This window comes from Sorex fumeus, unplaced genomic scaffold, assembly GCF_029834395.1.
Source record: "Sorex fumeus unplaced genomic scaffold, SorFum_2.1 ptg000051l, whole genome shotgun sequence".
Taxonomy (NCBI): Eukaryota; Metazoa; Chordata; class Mammalia; order Eulipotyphla; family Soricidae; genus Sorex; species Sorex fumeus.
The window spans coordinates 18771322-18790950 of NW_026606108.1; positions in this window are offsets into that span (position 1 = coordinate 18771322).

A 19629-nucleotide genomic window follows, 5' to 3' on the forward strand; every position below is an offset into this window, starting at 1 on the left:
AAGCATCTTACCCACTGTACCACAGCTTTGCCTCCATAAATGTAACACTCATAAAGACTAAAAACAGAGACCTTTTATGACAACTGTGACAAACAGTGGTTACTTGAGCTTACACCATAAAAAGGAAAGATTACTTATAAGAAGTCTCCCTACTGGATTTTATTGTTTTTCCTTAGAGAATATATATTGCAAAAATCTCAAGTGAAAAATAACTTTTCACATAAACACTATTGTTGCATAGGAAAAGGAAACTTCCATGAACCACATCATTTCTGCCTGAATGTGCTAAGATTCAGAGAGATCATTTTCCCCCAAAGGATGGTAAATCTTGCAGGAAGGGTTAGCTAAACATTTACCATAGAGAGGAAAGGCATAAGGGAGTGGAGAGTGATGGGACATGGCATCCTCTCACATGCTTCAGATGGCTACAAAAAGAAGCTTACCTACCTTTCATGCAGAGGTGTGTGACATTTTAATGTCTGACCATGCACATACAGCAAACTGTTGGAGGGAAAACCCAGATCACCAACCACCCAAAAACATCATACAGCAGTAGCTTGAGGTCATCAACCCTCATGGTCAGGGTAAGAAGACACTAAAGCGGACACATTCTTAAGGCTAATGTGTTACCAATTTAGGAGGTGAAGGAGACACTATTTGAACTCAACAGCTTTATAGATAGTATTTTTAATTCACACACAAAACCTATTATGTTGCAATCTAGCCTCATTGTTGGTATGAGGAGAAGTGAGAAGTGAGAAGGCAGAGAAAAGAGAGCCATACACAAAACAAGAAGTGAGCACTTACCACATACCAAAGTGTACATACCTTGATTTGTTTCCCATTTCCAGAACAGTGAGGAATATGTTTCTGTTACAAATAAAGCCCTCCATCTGTGGTATTGGTTAAAGCAACCCAAAACCAAGTAGAAGAGATAAATATCTTCAGTGATGGAATATAATGACCTATTAGATAATCTAGAAACCTAGACTGGGAGATTATGCCAGATACATAACCAACAAACCATGACTAATTTTAAGTTAAGAGATAAATGAATGAGTTCGGGGGGAGAGGGCGAAAGATATGAGATGAAATCTGTTTCTCTGAACTATTCCTAGATGTTGTAGTGAAGATGAGTTGGGGCAGCAGTTCATATCATGACTATTTAAGCATGTAGGTAAAAGACTAACAGTAAACAAATCCTGATACTAACACAATGCAAGTTTGTCTCCTTGCACAAAGCCCAAGAGACAATATTTTAAATTTCCAGCTCTCAAACCAAAGAGTAACTGGTCTTGGTTAAGGAAATTATGTTACATCTACACAGTGGAATACAATGCAACCACCAAGAAAAATGAAGTCATGAAATTCGCTTATAAATGGATGGACATAGAGAGTACCATGCTGCATGAAGTGAGTCAGAAGGAGATGGAGAGACGTAGAATGCTTGCTCTCACCTGTGGGATACAAAAAAAAAAATAATATGAGACCAAAACCCAAGGACAGTAGAAACAAGGGCCGAGAGGATTAGCCCACAGTGTTGCCCCAACTATGAACAGCTTAATAACTGTATGTCATGGTGATTCAATTAAAAAACAAAAAACCTTGTTCTCTTTGGGAAAGACAGCAGCTAATAAATTAAGAAAAAGCACTTAGTCTGATACTGTGAGGACCCAGATAAAGATCTTCTATTCAACAGGTAACTTCTGAAAGCTCTAAATGCTATCCACTACAATTCGTTTATCAAACACAACACAGCATCTGTTTTTAAAGTTAAAACCACAATGTATAAGCTCACTGTTAGCATGAGCTTTACTTCCCAGTGAGGACAAAAAGCTTAGGACCTCTGAGCTTATGGGTAACACAGGGTGATGACCTGTGTCCCACACATTTTCTCAGACTTGGGAGACAGACTTCATGGAGAGCCAGGATTCATGGAGCAAGGTCATTGAAAAAATTAATTACAGGCTCAGGCATGAGATGTGACTTTTGTTTTCTTTTATGTGGGGCATCACCCTGTACTCTCGGGAGTTTCTCCCAGTGGAGCTATAGGGTCTATCCGGTGCCTCAGATGGGTCCCGGCCTTCAGAATATAAAGCATGTGCTTCTGCCCTTTAAGCTCTTTCCCAGGCCCAAGGCATGAAGTTCTTAAGTCAACATTCTGTTTCATAACCAGGAGGCCGTGAAGAAACAACTAGGCGTGAAAAAATAAACAATTTTACAGTGATGGGTTGGAAACCAGTTTCTGAAGAAGAAAATGTCAGTTTTTAAGAGCAAACAAGATCAGTCTAGTTCAAGCACTGAGACCAAGTATGAAAGAAGACCGGCAGCAGCCGGTAGCAGGAGCAAAGCACGAGTCTCCAACCACTGGTGTTTCTCGTGCCTAGGACAGCAGCGCCAGCCACAGCCACAAGGTTTTGTCTGGCAGGCTCTGTGGGCCTTTCCTGTGAATACCCAAGAAGCACCTGAAATTAAATTTCATACTGAAACTTCAAAAGAAACACCTGACCAATGGAATAATGTTGGCAAATACTATACTCTTCCTATTCAAATTGGAAAGAGTTGAAACAAACAAGTGAATTTTTCATTACTCTCAGTATATAGAGCAAGCCTTGAAAAACAGTATCTGACAAAACAGGAAACCTTAAATCCAGTTAGCTGTAGAATACCTCTATTTTTTAAAAAAATTTTATTAGTGAAGCACTATGATGTACAGTTGTAGACTTACAAATTTTTGTGCTAGGGTTTCAATTATACAATGTTTGAGTACCCATCCCTCCACCAGTGCACATTTTCCACCACCACAGGTCCCAGTATCCCTCCCACCCAACTTCCTCTGTGGCAGGGCATTCCCTTTTGTTCTCTCTCTCCTTTTGGGTACTGTGGTTTGCAAAAGAGGCATTGAGTGTCAATCATGTTCAGTCTATGGTCTACTTTCAGCATGCATCTCCCATCCTGGGAGGATCCTCCCAACACCCTTTACTTGGTGCTCCTTTCTTTATCTGAGCTGCCTTTTCCCCTAGCATGTGTAGCTGGCCTCCAAGCCATGGAGTGAACCTCCTGGTACTTATGTCAGCTATTCTTGGGTGTTAGTCTCCTATTTTGTTACTTTATGTTCCCCAGATGAATGCAATCTTTCTATGTCTGTCCTCTCTTTCTGACTCATCACTTAGAATACTTTCCATGTGGTACCACTTGTATGTAAATTTCATGACTTCATTTTTTTCTAACAGCTACATAGTACTCCATTGTGTAGATGTACCAAAGTTTCTTTAACCAGTCATCTGTTCTCGGGCACTCAGGTTTTTTCCAGATTCTGGCTATTGTAAAGAGTGCTGCAATGAACTAACAAGTGCAGGTGTCACTTCGACTATACTTTTTTGCCTGTCTGGGATATATTCCCGAAGTGGTATTCCTGGGTCAAATGGGAACTCAGTTTCTAATTTTTTGAGTATTGTCCATACTGTTTTCCAAAAGGGCTGAACCAGTCTGCATTCCCACCAACAGTGAAGGAGGGTCCCTTTCTCGGCACATCTGCGCCAACACCGGTTGCTTTTGTTCTTTTGGATGTGGGGCAGTCTCTGTGGTGTGAGATGATATCTCATTGTTGTTTTGATCTGCATGTCCCTGATGAATAATGGTGTAGAGCATTTTCTCATGTGTCTTTTTGCCATTCAGATTTTTTCTTTGAGAAAGTTTCTGTTCATTTTGTTGCCCCATTTTTTGATGGGGTTGGATGTTTTCTTCTTGTGGAGTTCAACCAGTACTTTGTATATCCTTGATATCAACCCCTTGTCTGATGGGTATTGGGCAAATATCCTTTCCCATTCTGTAGACTGTCTTTGTATTTTGGTCACTGTTTCTTTTGAGGGGCAGAAGCTTCTTAGTTTAAGATAGTCCCATTTGTCTATCTCTGTTTTCACTTGCTTGGCCAGTGGTGTGACATCTTTGAAGATACCATTAGCTTCAATGTCATGGAGGGTTTTGCCAACTTTGTCTTCAATGGATTTTATGGATTCTGGTCTGATGTTGAGGTCTCTAATCCATTTTGATCTTACTTTTGTACATGGCGGTAGGCAGAGGTCTGAGCCCATTTTTTTTTTTTTTGCATGTAGCCGTCCAGTTTTGCCAGCACAATTTGTTAAAGAGTTTTTCTTTGTTCCATTTCACATTTCTTGCTCCCTTGTCAAAGATTAGATGATCATATGTTTGGGGGGAGGTGTCAGTATTTTCAACCCTGTTCCAACCCAGGTCTGCAGCCCTGCCTTTGTTCCAGTACCATGCCATTTTAATTATTACTGCTTTGTACTAGAGTTTGAAGTTAGGGAGGTTGATTCCTCCCATTTTCTTTTTCCCAAGAACTGCTTTAGCTATTCGTGGGGGCTTACTGTTCCATATGAATTACAAGAGTGTTTGCTCTATTTCTTTGAAGAATGTTATGGGTATCGTTATAGGGATCGCATTGAATTTGTACAATGCTTTAGGAAGTATTGCCATTTTGACAACGTTAAGTCTCCCCATCCATGAGCAGGGGATATCTTTCCATTTTCTCGTGTCCTCTTTTATTTCCTGAAGTAGCGTTTTGTAGTTTTCTTTGTACAGGTCCTTTACTTCCTTAGTTAAGCTGATTCCTAGGTACTTGATTTTCTAGGGCACAATTGTGAATGGAATTGTTTTTTTCATGTCGCTTTCTTCTCTCTCACTGTTTGTGTATAGGAAAGCCATGGACTTTTGGGTAATGATTTTATAGCCTGCAACTTTACTATACAAGTCTATTGTTTCTAGGAGTTTCTTGGTGGAGGTTATAGGGTTCTCTAAGTAGAGTATCATATCATCTGTGAACAGTGAGAACTTGATTTCTTCCTTTCCTATCTGAATGCCCTTAATATTTTTTTCTTGCCTAACTGCTATTGCAAGTACTTCCAGTACTATATTAAACAGCAGTGGAGAGAGTGGGCATCCTTGTCTCGTCCCTGATCTTAGAGGGAAGGCTCTCAGTTTTTCCCCATTGAGGATGATGCTTGCTGTAGGCTTGTGGTAGATGGCTTGAACTATATTGAGGGAAGTCCCCTCTATACCCATTTTGGCAAGGGTTTTCATCATAAAGGGGTGCTGGATCTTGTCAAATGCTTTCTCTGCATCTACTGATATGATCATATGGTTTTTATCTTTTCTTTTGTTTATATGATGGATTATGTTGATTGATTTCCAAATGTTAAACTATCCTTGCATCCTCGGGATGAATCCCACTTGGTCATGGTGTATGATCTTTTTGGTGAATTGTTGGATTCTATTTGCTAATAGTTTGTTGAGGATCTTTGTATCTGTGTTCATCAGGGATATCAGCCTGTAATTCTCTTTCTTTGTGATATATTTGCTTTTGGTATCAGGATGATATTTGCTACATAGAAACTGTTCAGAAGTGTTTTTGATATTACAATTTCATGGAAAAGCCTAAAGAGGATTGGCAGTAAGTCCTCTTTAAATATTTGGAAGAATTCACTAGTGAATCCATCTGGGCCAGGACTTTTTGCTTGGGGAGACTTTTTATTACCGTTTCAATTTCCTTGCTGGTGATAGGTCTGTTCAGGTATTCTAGGTCTTCGTGGTTCAGCCTTGGGAGGCTATAGGAATCTAGGAATTTATCTATTTCCTCGAGGTTTTTGAGTTTAATGGCATAAATCTTCTCAAAGTACTCCCTGAGGATCCTTTGAATTTCTGTAGTTTCTGTTGTAATGACCCCCTTTTCATTTCTGATTTGGTTTATTAAGGTTTTCTCTCTCCCTTTCTTTGTGAGCCTCCATCACATGACCAAGTATTCAAACATATGCTTTCAAATATTCGCATGCTGTCCCTGTGCAACATTTGCCCAACAAAATTCCATCTTTAGTTAGTTGCTCATCCACATTTTTTCAACCAAATCAAGGCTCATAACTATTTCCAGAGAAAATCATGGAATCAGCAGATCAGTGTCTCAATAAATTCAGTTTGCATCCTCAGGGAATAGCTAACAATCCTATCTGCCTCTCTACTTAGTTTCTTTCCCAGTGACTATTTCAAGTCTTCCCAACTCTTCCCTCCATATTCATCTCACTTTCTGATTTACAGGATTCCTGAAATATCTCAGCAGCCACTTTCAGGGTTACCTGAATTTGCATTCATGCCCACCATTTTCTTTATTTGTCATAGTTATTAGATTGCTTTCCAAATACTGTAACTATTCATCTTTTCAACACTTGGTAAGATCACATTATTTCCTGGTACCTGAAAGACAGTTAACAAGTATTACCAATTATTCATAAGAGGAAATGACAAGTATTGCCTTGGAGCCAGAACGTTTAGTTGGTAATGGCAAACCTTTCCACTGCTCTCCTCCCATCCAGCATGGAAAATAGCAATACCTGAAATCAACAAGAGGACTATAATGAGTAAAACCAAAGTAGACATACAGCATGAGCAAGAAGTAAGTCTTTCTTTAAAAACCACTAGGAACAAAACTGGGTCATCCCAGGCAACACAGGGTTGGGGAAGAGGGCGGGTGAGCCCCTACACCAACAAAACAGCCACAGCAGCTGAAAACCTCCACACTCCACAATCATCCTTTACCAAGTTTCTATACTTTTGTTAGCTTCTGTCTTTCCCTCATATTCCATGTTCAATTTCCCTGTCTGCACCACCTACACAGACAGCTTCCACTTCTATGCCTCCTATTCACACCTGGTCCCATGAAACCACCTAACACCTTTCTACTGAAATATTCTTTCCAAAATTATATGCAACTTGGCAGCAACAATGAATGAATCCTGTACTGAATCTTTTACCTCCTGAAAAAACTCTTCCTCATATAAAGTACGTAGTGCAAATCCCTTTTGAATGAACCTGTGTGTCAAGGCTCACTGGGGATAGGGGTGGGGGGTTCTGACATGTAAACCACATGTACTATGAGACCCCTACCATACCAATAACTACCAAAGTCCAGCCAAAAGATACCTAACCTATAGACAATCCCAAGAGTAGACCAAATTGTACAATTATGATTTGCACAGAAAGACTGAAGAAAAAAAAAAAAAAGCTTGGCTAGGTTTTCTCTTTCATGTATTTGGACTAAGATCAAAGGAAATGCAGCAGTTGGTAATGAGGTGATGGACCTGAGAGGACACAGTGGCCAATTGCAAGAAACCACAGAGAAAGATATTGGCTGAGAACAGATAACCAAGCAGCTGCTCAGAGAGAGATCTTGGGAAAGGGGTGGAAGGAAAAGCTTTGACTCCTGGTGGCTTTCCAACTCCTAGCCACCAGTCCTTTTGTGATCCAATGTATTTTGTTTCTGTTCTTAGATTTAATCTGGAATTATAGAATCTTTCTTTTATTCTCCAGTTTTAATTTAGGTATCATAATTTTAATACTGTTAATGATTGAGTTTTCAGCATGCAGTGTTTCAACTCCATACCCACCACCTGAGTCAACATCTCTCCACCAATGTCTCAAACTACCTTCCCATCCCCCCACCCCACTCCCTTATTCCACCCCCTTGATAAATTTTTTTATTTAACTATAATATATCAAGTCAAATGCTTACAATAGTGTTTTTAGAATTTTGATATACACAATTACCTCATCTCACCTCAGCAAAGTGTTCAAGACTAATGATCTTATGTTACATATTCTTACAAATAAATCCCAATAACTATAATTGAAATTGATTTCTTCCATGCCAAAGGTTCTTTTGAATCCTTACTCTATCTCTGATAATATTGTGTACTATTGACCATTTTTTCTCCTTTTTGGATTTGTTTTTTGATCACAACCAGCAATGCAGGAGTTACTCCTGGAGAAGCACCCAGGATTTATTCCTGTGATGCCCAGAGACTATATAGGATGCCAGAGATCAAAATCACATGTAAAACAAGATCCCTGCCCACTGTACTATGTCTCCAGCCCCTCATTTTTTCCTTTTTGAAAGTTTCTCCCCTCCTTGCTTCCTGGGCTTGTGATTCCTCTGCGTTGTCTTCAAACGCTAGCTTTTTCTTAGTCTCTGAAAGCTCATCTTCCTGAACCAATACTTCAAATGTTAAGGATACCTAGGCTATCTCCATTGGCCCCAAATGACTTTCCCCAGAAACCCTTACCCACTCTCATGATCTCAAGCCAACTTCAGCTGGAAGCTCTCAGTATTTTTTATTCTATCCATGATATAATAAACAGGCCCCAAAATAATCACACTTACATCCATTAAAATAATAACTCTATTAATCATGTGACTGTTTTCTTTGTTTTATTGAAGAGTGAGGGTGGGAGCTATACTCATGGTGTTTAGATATCAGCACCTATAACTGTGCTCAAGGATCACCCCTGACAAGGCTCAGGATGTGATGTTAGGGAAGAATACAAGGCAAGTGCCTTACTGGCTGTCTTATCTCTCCAGCCCCAAAGTAACTTTGTTTTCATTCCAAAATGCAGCTTTCAACACTGTAGTGAAAGTCTATGATCAAGTTTTCTACATGATTGTACATTATTATAATAACAAAGAATCTACAGCAAGAAACAAATTTTAATCAAATAAAATCTGGCTGAATCATCTGCTTATATTTTTCTCCAAGAGATTTATTTTGTCAAATGCAGTAATTAAATATTTTGATTTTTATAAAGAAAATTTATAAATCAAGTAATCATTAGGACTGAAGTAGCTGAATTAGGGGAAATATCATTACATATGTATAATATCAATATAAGAAGTGTGTCAGGAATTGATTAGTACCAAATAATTGTAAAGAATTTTGAAGTCATAATATGCCAAGTTATGCATATAAAATGACTACTTTTAGAAATCAAGAAAGAGAGAGGGAGGGAGGAGGGAAGAGGGAGAGAGAGAGAGAGAGAGAGAGAAGGAAAAACGTGCCTACAGGTGGTGAGGGGTGGAGGATTGGGGGTTGATGGGAAGGAAACTGGGGATATTGGTGCTTGGCAATGTATACTGGTGGAGGGATTGGTGTTGGAACTCTGTATGACTGAAACCCAATCATGAACAGTTTCATAAAGGGCTATCTCATAGTTATTCAATTAAAAAAAATTTAATAAAATTAAAACAAATAAATGACTCCTTTTATAGACAAAAGAAAAAACTGAATTAGAAAAGTCATGATGGATCCAGCATGATGCAGCTGACCATGTCAAAACTGGACAGTCTCTTAAGGCTCCTTGTCAGCCCCATGACTTATCAACTGTTCTCACTCTTACCAAAAGCAAAATGGCAAGACCTGTGAGGACTGAGAAGACCTAGTCAGAAGACCATTTCTCCTCTCAACAGACTCACTCTCTCAACAACACTTTCCCCTATTTGGATCGCCATATATGGAGTAGGGAAGCAGATGTTCTGAGAGGAGGGGTGTGAGAATGCAAACTAACACCTTCTCTTTGATGAGCTGGGAAGGACTCAAACTGCTCTCTGTAGAGTAGTTAAGACAGCTGCTGAGACAGAAAGAAGCTTAGATCCAAGAACTTTAAGTCACAGAGTCATGAAATTACCCCAGGGAGAGAAACAGGGTGAGCTTTAAATCAGAGTTGGTAATCCACATCTGTGTATGAAATGGCAACAGGTAGAAGGCTCGTGGAAAATGTGCCAAATTACTTCATTAGAAAATTGCTCCAAGGTGCTATATTTAAATATAATGAAGCTAGCTTCTCCAATGCTTTCAATGTCCAACGGTATTTCAAGGTATATAAGTGAAAATACATATTATTTTTATATACATATATAAATATATGTATATATTTATGTGTGTGTATGTTTATTGAGGGAGAGTGGGCTGGGGGGCAGGGAGGGAGAGAGAAAAGGAAATTGGATCGTCTGGAACTTGAACAGAGAACCTCGTATGAATTAGAGAAAATTTGCATCCTATTGTTCAAACAGCAGGCATCTGCCACTTAGTGATAGTTTTCCAAATTGTAAGCTTAGGGGGTTTTTTTTAAGACTATAATGAATCTTTTTAAAAGTACACAACATGTTTTATGGTTATCCTGTTATATATGTGTATATCTTATATGTAACACATACACTTACATAAATAATACATAATTATGTCATTTTCATCATTTTGAGTTATTTATGCTAGTTACATAGAGTCACAACTACATACACAAACATTATAGAGTACATACTCATATAAACTATAACTATGTATATGCATATACAAGCAGCTATACACATACACAACGTGATAAGAAAACAACATCTGTGGGTTACAGTTGAGTTTTCACATATTATAGGAAGAGAAAACACCCTGGTTTCTCAGCGGAAAACAAAATGACTTCAAGGTGAGGGTGCCATTGCACTGCAGGTTTTACAGTATAGCTGGGTTGTAGCCCAAATCCCAGAAACTGTGAGGGTCTACACTGTGAGAGCCCATGTGAGATAGTTTCCATCAAGAGATTGTTCTTTCTTGAACACATACTTCTCTTTTTCTCTCCGCTCACCTCTTTCCAAATAAGTCTTAGTAAAATCTATCTTGCTTCAAAAAAAGATATTCTTCGTTTTCACATCTCCAGGAAATTTACTATAACATTTAAAGAAAATCCAAGGTCAACAGAAATGACTTTTTTTTCCTCGAAGAGTAACAGTAACACAGCAAATCCACCACAGTCCTTTGCCATGGAAAAACAAGAAACGGATTTGCTGTACTTTTATGCCTTTTCTTCTTCTTCTAGTTGTACTGTTCTGTTTATAAGCTGCAGTGTGCTTGAGATCAGACGGCTGCTCCTCAACTCTCTACTTTTGGCAGAGTTTTCACAGCACCTAAGTTAAGGGCACCATTTCTTGACAACCTCAAGGACTCTCAATATAAGTATAAAGTGAAAATAAGAAGGAAATAAGCAGAAAATGAAATCAGGAAACAAATATGTTGTGTTTCTTTACTCTGAGATACCAACTCAATCTTCCTCTAGCAAAGTCTTATTAGTAACATATTGTGTTCATTGTCTGCTCAGCAATTAGAAGGTAAGTTCCAAAGAGGGGACAGATTCTCTTTGCTCTCTGATAAATCCCAAAGATCTTAAATTCCACCTGGCACAAAGTCTAAGTGCAAGTTACTCGTTGTGTTTATTAAATAATTAAACTCCTGCTGTAAAAGTCTAACCAAAATGCTTTGGCTCTTGGCATGTTGGAACACGTACATTTTGAATGGTGAAATACCTCATGGACTTTGAGTGGAAAGTGAAAGGAAAGCTTGAACATCACGTCAGATGCTTTTATCTGTGAAAGCATAAAACAGAAAATTTCTTTGTGCTCCAAAATGAATCAAGTCTGCTCAACACCCATGCCCACCCAGAAAAAAAGTTATTTGAAAACCCCAATAAAATCATCTTGGATTCCCTTTCATTCTGATCTTTCATATAAGAAATTTAAGTTGTAGGGTTCAGGACAAATGGAACAAGGTCTGGAATTCCAGAGTGCCTGCTTCCCTCCAAGAGTCCTTGGGACACTGGTGAAGGGAAGCAGGCACAATGGAGTGATGAATGCATGAGAAATATAATTGGCAGTACTGTGAACCACAGTCACTGAAGTTCTCAACTAAGGGGAATAAAATGGCTCCATCTCTGTCTCCCTCAATCCCAAATTCAGTCACTGAAGCTCCCACGACTCAGGACTTAGAACCCAGGGTAAAGGGCACCCACACACCATTCATGTGAGATTCTAACACCCACAAAGTGCTATCTTCTCTTCAGGTATCATATTTGCAACATTAATTGAAACTATTAAACCTGATACCACTCCAAGTCCCAAGCATCTATCCTATATCTCAAAGTTCCTTTCATTTCCTCAAGTCCTTTTCTCTTCTCACTCTCAAAAAACTTTATATCTACATTACTACTTATAATCATCATCTTTTATGTTTTGTTCCTATAGTGGAACCCTAAAATATCTGGTTTGTCTTTCTGAAAAAATGAATACTAAGAACTGCAATGATGATAAAGTAGGGGAATTCAGTGAAGAATGTTAAATAGATTCCAAGACAATTATGGCCTAAAGAATATATTTTATCTCCTACAAAAGAAGTCCTGAGCTGGAGGCTGATGCCTCCCTTCCATCTGTGTCTCTCCCTTCAGCCTCCATACCCAAACTCTATCAACTCAGCAGACCAACCTCTACACCCATATTATTAACTTAAAATTTTGTGTCATTTCAGGAGTTGAGCTTTATTCATCTATGTGTGTGTATGTGTCACCACCTCTAAAATATATATACAAAAACGCCTATCTTATTCATCATATAAAACAAACATAGTAAAGGAGAAAATGACCAAAGGCATCAGAACTAATTTCTGGAGCTGGAAATTTCGTCTATAGAACCAAGCTTACCTGATGGTGGGTGGTGTCTGGAAGGAGTCCTTGGGACACTGGTGGAGGGAAGTGGGCACTCTGGAATGATGCATGCTTGAGAAATATAATTGCCAATACTGTGTGAATCACAGTTCCTCAAGTTACTACTTTCCTCAATTTACTACGCTCCTCAGTTACTACTTTTAAGTAATAAAAATATGTAAAAGATTTTAATTTTCACAAACATATTTAATAAAGTAATAATTTTATTAAAATAATGATAAAGTTTTAAAAATAAATAAATAAAATGATAATAAATGAATAAGATCCTAAGAAAGCCCCAGAGCTGATATGGAGGCTTTAGTACTAGTAAACTATCAGCTTTAGCATGCTGTCTTGTGACCTGACATGATCACTTGGGTACTGATCGTAAGTCAATTAGCAGAAGCAAGAAAGTAAAGGGTTATCTCTTAAGATCCTTGAGCTGCCATTGCCTTTCATGAGATCTCAGGGTAAGCTCAAAAAATTAAGTCCTTATTCCATATGACCAGACTGGATATTGGGAACTACTCCCAGTAGTCAATGCTACAGAGGATGAACATTTGCTCTGTTATTTTTCATGACAAGCTACAGCACTGTAATGAAAAAATAAATGGGTTTAACCAGTGCTAGCATGAATGTGGTGAGAAAGGGACACTCCTTCACTGTTGGTGGGAATGCCGACTGGTTCAGTCCTTTTGGAAAACAGTATGGACGATTCTCAAAAAATTAAAAATTGAGTTCCCATTTGACCCAGCAATACCACTTCGGGAATATATCCCAGACAGGCAAAGAAGTATAGTCGAAGTGACATCTGCACTTGTTAGTTCATTGCAGCACTCTTTACAATAGCCAGAATCTGGAAAAAACCTGAGTGCCCGAGAACAGATGACTGGTTAAAGAAACTTTGGTACATCTACACAATGGAGTACTATGTAGCTGTTAGAAAAGATGAAGTCACAAAATTTACATACAAGTGGTACTACATGGAAAGTATTATGTTAAGCAAAATGACTCAGAAAGAAAGGGATAGACATAGAAAAATTGCATTCATCTGGGGAACATAAATTAAAAAAATAGGAGACTTAACACCCAAGAATGGCCAATAGCACCAGGAATTTTACTCCATGGCTTGGAGGCCAACCACACATACTAGGGGAAAAGGGAGCTCAGATAAAGAAGGGAACACCAAATAAAGGTGTTGGGAGGATCCTCCCAGGATGGGAGAAGCATGCAGAAAGTAGACTATAGACTAAACATGATTGTCACCCATTGCCTCTTTTGCAAACCACAACACCCAATAAGAGAGAGAGAACAAAAGGGAATGCCCTGCCACAGAGGCAGGGTGGGATGGGGGGGATGAGGGGTGGGAGGGATACTGGGATCCGTGGTGGTGGGAATTGGGCACCGGTGGAGGGATGGGTATTTGATCATTGTATAATTGAAACCCAAGCACAAAAATGTGTAAGTCTGCAACTGTACCTCATGATGTCTCACTATTAAAAAATATTTTAATAAAAAAATGGGTTTCAATATAGGCCATCAAGATATATGCCAGACACAGTAACAACAAAGTCTCCAATGGAGACGTTACTGGGCCCGCTCAAGCAAATCGATGATCAACGGGAGGGCCTTTACTTTTAATTAAAATATTAAAGGTAAAAGGTAAAGGCCCTCCCGTTGATCGTCGATTTGCTCGAGCGGGCCCAGTAATGTCTCCATTGGAGACTTTGTTGTTACTGTGTCTGGCATATCGAATACTCTCGGTAGCTTGCCGGGCTCTCCGAGAGGGGCGGAGGAATCGAACTCGGGTCGGCCATGTTGGCCGCTTGTAAGGCGAACGCCCTACTGCTGTGCTATCGCTGTGCTATCAATTAAAATATTAATTAATAATTATTTGTTTATTCCAAGTGCAAGACCGCCTCATTTCAACAGTTCCTCCACTCACTTTGGATCAAGATTAAGAAAGACAAAGTCAGGAGAGAAGATAGATGTAATAGAGAAGGAATCACTAAGAAAATGATGGCTGGAGAACTCAGTCCAGATGGGAGATGTGTGTTGAAAGTAGATAATGGACCAAAAATGATGACTTCTCAGTGTCTGTATTGTAAACCATAATGCCCAAAAGTAGAGATGTGGAATATTGTCTGCCATGGAGGCAGGGTGAGGGTGAGGAAGGGGGTTACACTGGGGAGATTGGTGGTGGGGAATGTGCACTGGTGGAGGGATGAGTGTTTGATCATTGTGTGATTGTAATCCAAACATGAAAGCTTGTAACTATCTCATGGTGATTCAATAAAATTTTTAAGAAAAGAAAAGAAAGGAAAGACAAAGTCCTCTGTTAGCAAGCTCTTCTCAAACAATTGTTTATCTATATGGTCTGAGATGAATAATATATAAGAATTAAATAAAGATATAAGAAAAGAAAAATCTAAAATCCTGCTTAATTTCAAATTTATAAAATTTGGGTATAAGACAGTAAAGAAGATGATCTTATTGTTTCCCTACTTTTACTCTCCCTGTATTAAAAACATAAGGAAACTTCATTTGCTTGATATCTTCCAGAACGTTATATATAGTAAGCACTCCTTGCAGCATTAAGCTGAGAACATTCAATGCCATAAACATACAGAAGAGCTCAAGAGAGAATAAAAACTTTAAAATATTTTAAATTAATCGTATTACAATGAAGAGTACCATACTTAAAATTGGCAGAATAGGTTCTATATGCCTTCACCATTTATTGCTAACTGACCTCTGTTTCCTTGTGTGGAGAATGATGAGTATAACTCTGTCTCTGGCCTACTACTACTCCTCCTCCTCCTCTGGGATATGGAGACAAATTAACTTCCAATACTGTACAGGATATTACTTTCTTGTATTTCTCTTCCTATCCCTATCCAGTAAGAACACTGGATAAAAGAATCTTTACATCTCAAGGGATATTCAAACCAGAAGGAGATAAAAGAACTATGTGTTGAGATGAAGAGCCAGACTCAAAGGCATTGGATGAGCTGCCAGTAAAGCTCCTGCTGTAATAAAATGTTAGCTAGAAGCAACAATCCAGGAAAAGAACTTCCAAGGGTCTCTCTGTCTTGAATCAGGGCATCTAACCTAGCTCATGTTCCTTTTCTGCAATTGTTTTGATCATAATGAAGAAAATAAGAACATAATAAAGACAAAACCTCTCTGGTAGACCTATGACTCATCAAGCAATAAGCTCTCCTGATTTAAAAGAAGGCTCAGCTGCTAAACACACATTCTACAAGAAGAATGCATTAAATGCCTTTCAAAATGTCGAATTGTGGTTGAAATAAAAATTCAGATCCTTTATCCTAGCCAGACAGAGGGTTACCTTCATTTCTGGACAGTGCTACGTGGGGATATTAAACCGTATTTCTTGGTTTTGAGACTAACAGGAACTTATCAAGTGAGAGGTTTACAGAAGATTCTACAATAGACAAAACACTCCTGAAATTCATCTGGAGTAACAAATCCCCATGAATAGCCAAAGCAATCCTTGGGAAAAAGAAAATGGGTGGCATCACTTTCCCCAATCTCAAACTGTACTACAAAGCAGTAGTAATTAAAACAACATGGTATTGGAATAAAAACAGACCAATGGAACAGAGTGGAATATTCTGACACAGTCTCTCAAGTATACAATCACTTAATCTTTGATAAAGGAGCAAGAAATGTGAAGTGAAGAAGGAAAACCTCTTCAAGTGATGCTGGGAAAACTGGACAGCTACATGCAAAAGAATGAACTCAGACCTCTGCCTAACACTAAGCACAAAAGTCAGATCAAAATGGATTAAAGACCTCAATATAAAATCTGAATCTATAAGGTATATGGAGGAAAATGCATTGTGTAACCCTCCATGACATTGAAGCTAAAGCATCTTTAAGGATGAAACACCACTGACCAAGCAAGTGGAAACAAACATAAACAAAATTAAACTAAGAAGCTTCTGCACCTCAAAAGAAACAGTGACTCTGCTGTTCAATATAGTACTGGAAGTACTTGCAATAGCAATTAGGCAGGAAAAAGATATTAAGGGCATTCAGGTAGGAAAGGAAGAAATCAAGCTCTCATTATTCGCAGATGATATGATACTCTACATAGAGAACCCAATAACTTCCACCAAAAAACTCCTAGAAACAATAGATTCGTATAGTAAAGTTGCAGGCTATAAAATCAATACCCAAAAGTCCATGGCTTTCCTATACGCAAACAGTGAGAGAGAAGAAAGCAACATGAAAAAAACAATCCCGTTCACAATTGTGCCCCAGAAAATCAAGTACCTAGTAATCAGCTTAACTAAGGAAGTAAAGGACCTGTACAAAGAAAACTACAAAACGCTACTTCAGGAAATAAAAGAGGACATGAGGAAATGGAAAGATATCCCCTGCTCATGGATGGGGAGACTTAACATTGTCAAAATGGCAATACTACCGAAAGCATTGTATAAATTCAATGCAATCCCTATAAGGATACCCATGACATTCTTCAAAGAAATGGAGCAAACACTCCTGAAATTTATATGGAACAATAAGCCCCCACGAATAGCTAAAGCAATTCTTGGGAAAAAGAAAATGGGAGGAATCAACCTCCCGAACTTCAAACTGTACTACAAAGCAGTAATAATTAAAACAGCATGGTACTGGAACAAAGGCAGAACTGCAGACCAATGGAACAGGGTTGAATACACTGACATCTCCCCTCAATCATATGCTCATCTAATCTTTGATAAAGGTGCAAGTAATGTGAAGTGGAGTAAGGAAAGCCTCTTTAATAAATTGTGTTGGCATCACTGGACGGCTACATGCAAAAAAATAGGCTCAGAACTCTGCCTAACACCATGTACAAAAGTAAGATCAAAATGGATTAAAGACCTCAACATCAGACCAGAAACCATAAGGTACATTGAAGATAAAGTTGGCAAAACCCTCATGACATTGAAGCTAATGGTATCTTCAAAGATGCCACGACACTGGCCAAGCAAGTGAAAACAGAGATAGATAAATGGGACTATCTTAAACTAAGAAGCTTCTGCACCTCCAAAGAAACAGTGACCAAAATACAAAGACAGTCTACAGAATGGGAAAGGATATTCACCGAATACACATCTGACAAGGGGTTGATATCCAGGATATACAAAATACTGGTTAAACTCCACAAGAAGAAAACATCCAACCCCATCCAAAAATGGGGCAATGAAATGAACAGAAACTTTCTCAAAGAAGAAATCCGAATGGCAAAAAAGCACATGAGAAAATGCTCTACATCATTAATCATCAGGGAGATGCAGATCAAAACCACAATGAGATACCATCTCACACCTCAGAGACTGGCCCACATTCAAAAGAACAAAAGCAACCGATGCTGGCGTGGATGTGGCGAGAAAGGGACACTCCTTCACTGTTGGTGGGAATGTCCACTGGTTCAGCCCTTCTGGAAAACAGTATGGACGATTCTCAAAAAATTAGAAATTGAGCTCCCATTTGACCCAGCTATACCACTCCTGGGAATATATCCCAGAGAGGCAAAAATGTATAGTCGAAGTGACATCTGCACTTGTTTGTTCATTGCAGCACTCTTTACAATAGCCAGAAACTGGAAGAAACCTGAATGCCCAAGAACAGATGACTGGTTAAAGAAACTTCGGTACATCTACACAATGGAGTACTATGTAGCTGTTAGAAAAGATGAAGTCATGAAATTTACATACAAGTGGTACAATATGGAAAGTATCATGCTAAGCGAAATGAGTCAGAAAGAGAGGGATAGACATAGAAAGATTGCATTCATCTGGGGGATATAAAGTAACAAAGTATGAGATTAATACCCAAGAATAGCTGAGAATCAGCACCAGGAGGATTACTCCATAACTTAGAGGCCAGCCGGGTATCCTAGAGGAAAGGGCAGTTCAGATAGAGAAGGGAGCACCAAATAAAGGATGTTTGGAGGATCCTCCCAGGAGGGGAGATGCATGTCGAAAGTAGACTATGGACTGAACATGTTTGCCACTCAATGCCTCTTTTGCAGACCACAACACCCAAAAGGAGAGAGAGAACACAGGGGACTGCCCTGCCACAGAGACAGGGGGGATGGGGGAATGGGGGTGGGAGGGATATTATCCATGGTGGTGGAAAATGGGCACTGGTGGAGGGATGGGTATCTGATCATTGTATAATTGAAACCAAAGCACAAAAAAATGTAAATCTACAACTTTAAAAAAAATAAAATAAAATAAAGGGGGAAAAAAAAGAAACAGTGACTAAAATACAGAAAGAGCCCATGGAATGGGAAAAAATATTTACCCAATACCCATCAGATAGGGGCTTACTATCCAGATTATACAAGACACTGGTAGAACTTTACAAGAAAAAAACCTCCAACCCCACCGAAAAATGGGGAGAAGAAATAAACAGACACTTCCTCAAAAAAGAAATTCAAATGGCCAAAAGGCACATGAAAAAAGGCTCTATATTACTAATCATCAGGGATGTGCAAATCAAAGCAACAATGAGGTATCACCTTACACCACAGAAATTGGCACACATCAGTAAGAACAAGAACAACTAGTGCTGGTGCATATGCAGGGAGAAAGAAACTGTCATTCATTGTCATTGTTGGTGGGAATGCTAACTGATCCAGAATTTTTGGAAAACAATATGGATATTCTTCCAAAAACTAGAAATTGACCTCCCATATGACCCAGCAATACCACTCCTGGGAATATATCCCAGAGATGCAAAAAAAACACAGTAGAAATGACATCTGCACTTGTATGTTTATTATAGCACTGTTCACTATACCAGAATCTAGAAAAAACCCAAGTGCCTGAGAACAGATGACTGGTTAAGAAACTTTGGTACATCTACACAATGAAATATTATGCAGCTGTTAGAAGAGATGAAATCATGAAATTTTCATATAAGTGGATGGACATGGAGAATATCATGCTAAGTGAAATCAATAAGAAAGAGAGGGATAGACATAGAATGACTGCACTCATTTGTGGAATAGAAAGTAGCATAATATGAGACTAACACCTAAGAATAGTAGAGGTAAGGACCAGGAGGATCATGCCGCGGTTTGGAAGCCAGCCCCACGTGCTGGGAGAAACAGTAGTTGGGATGGAAATGGATCTACTAAGTAAAAGACAATTGGAGGGATCACTCATTGGAGGGAGATAAGTGCCGAAAGTAGACTAAGGATCAAACATGATATCCTCTTACTATCTGTATTGCAAGTCATAACACCCAAAA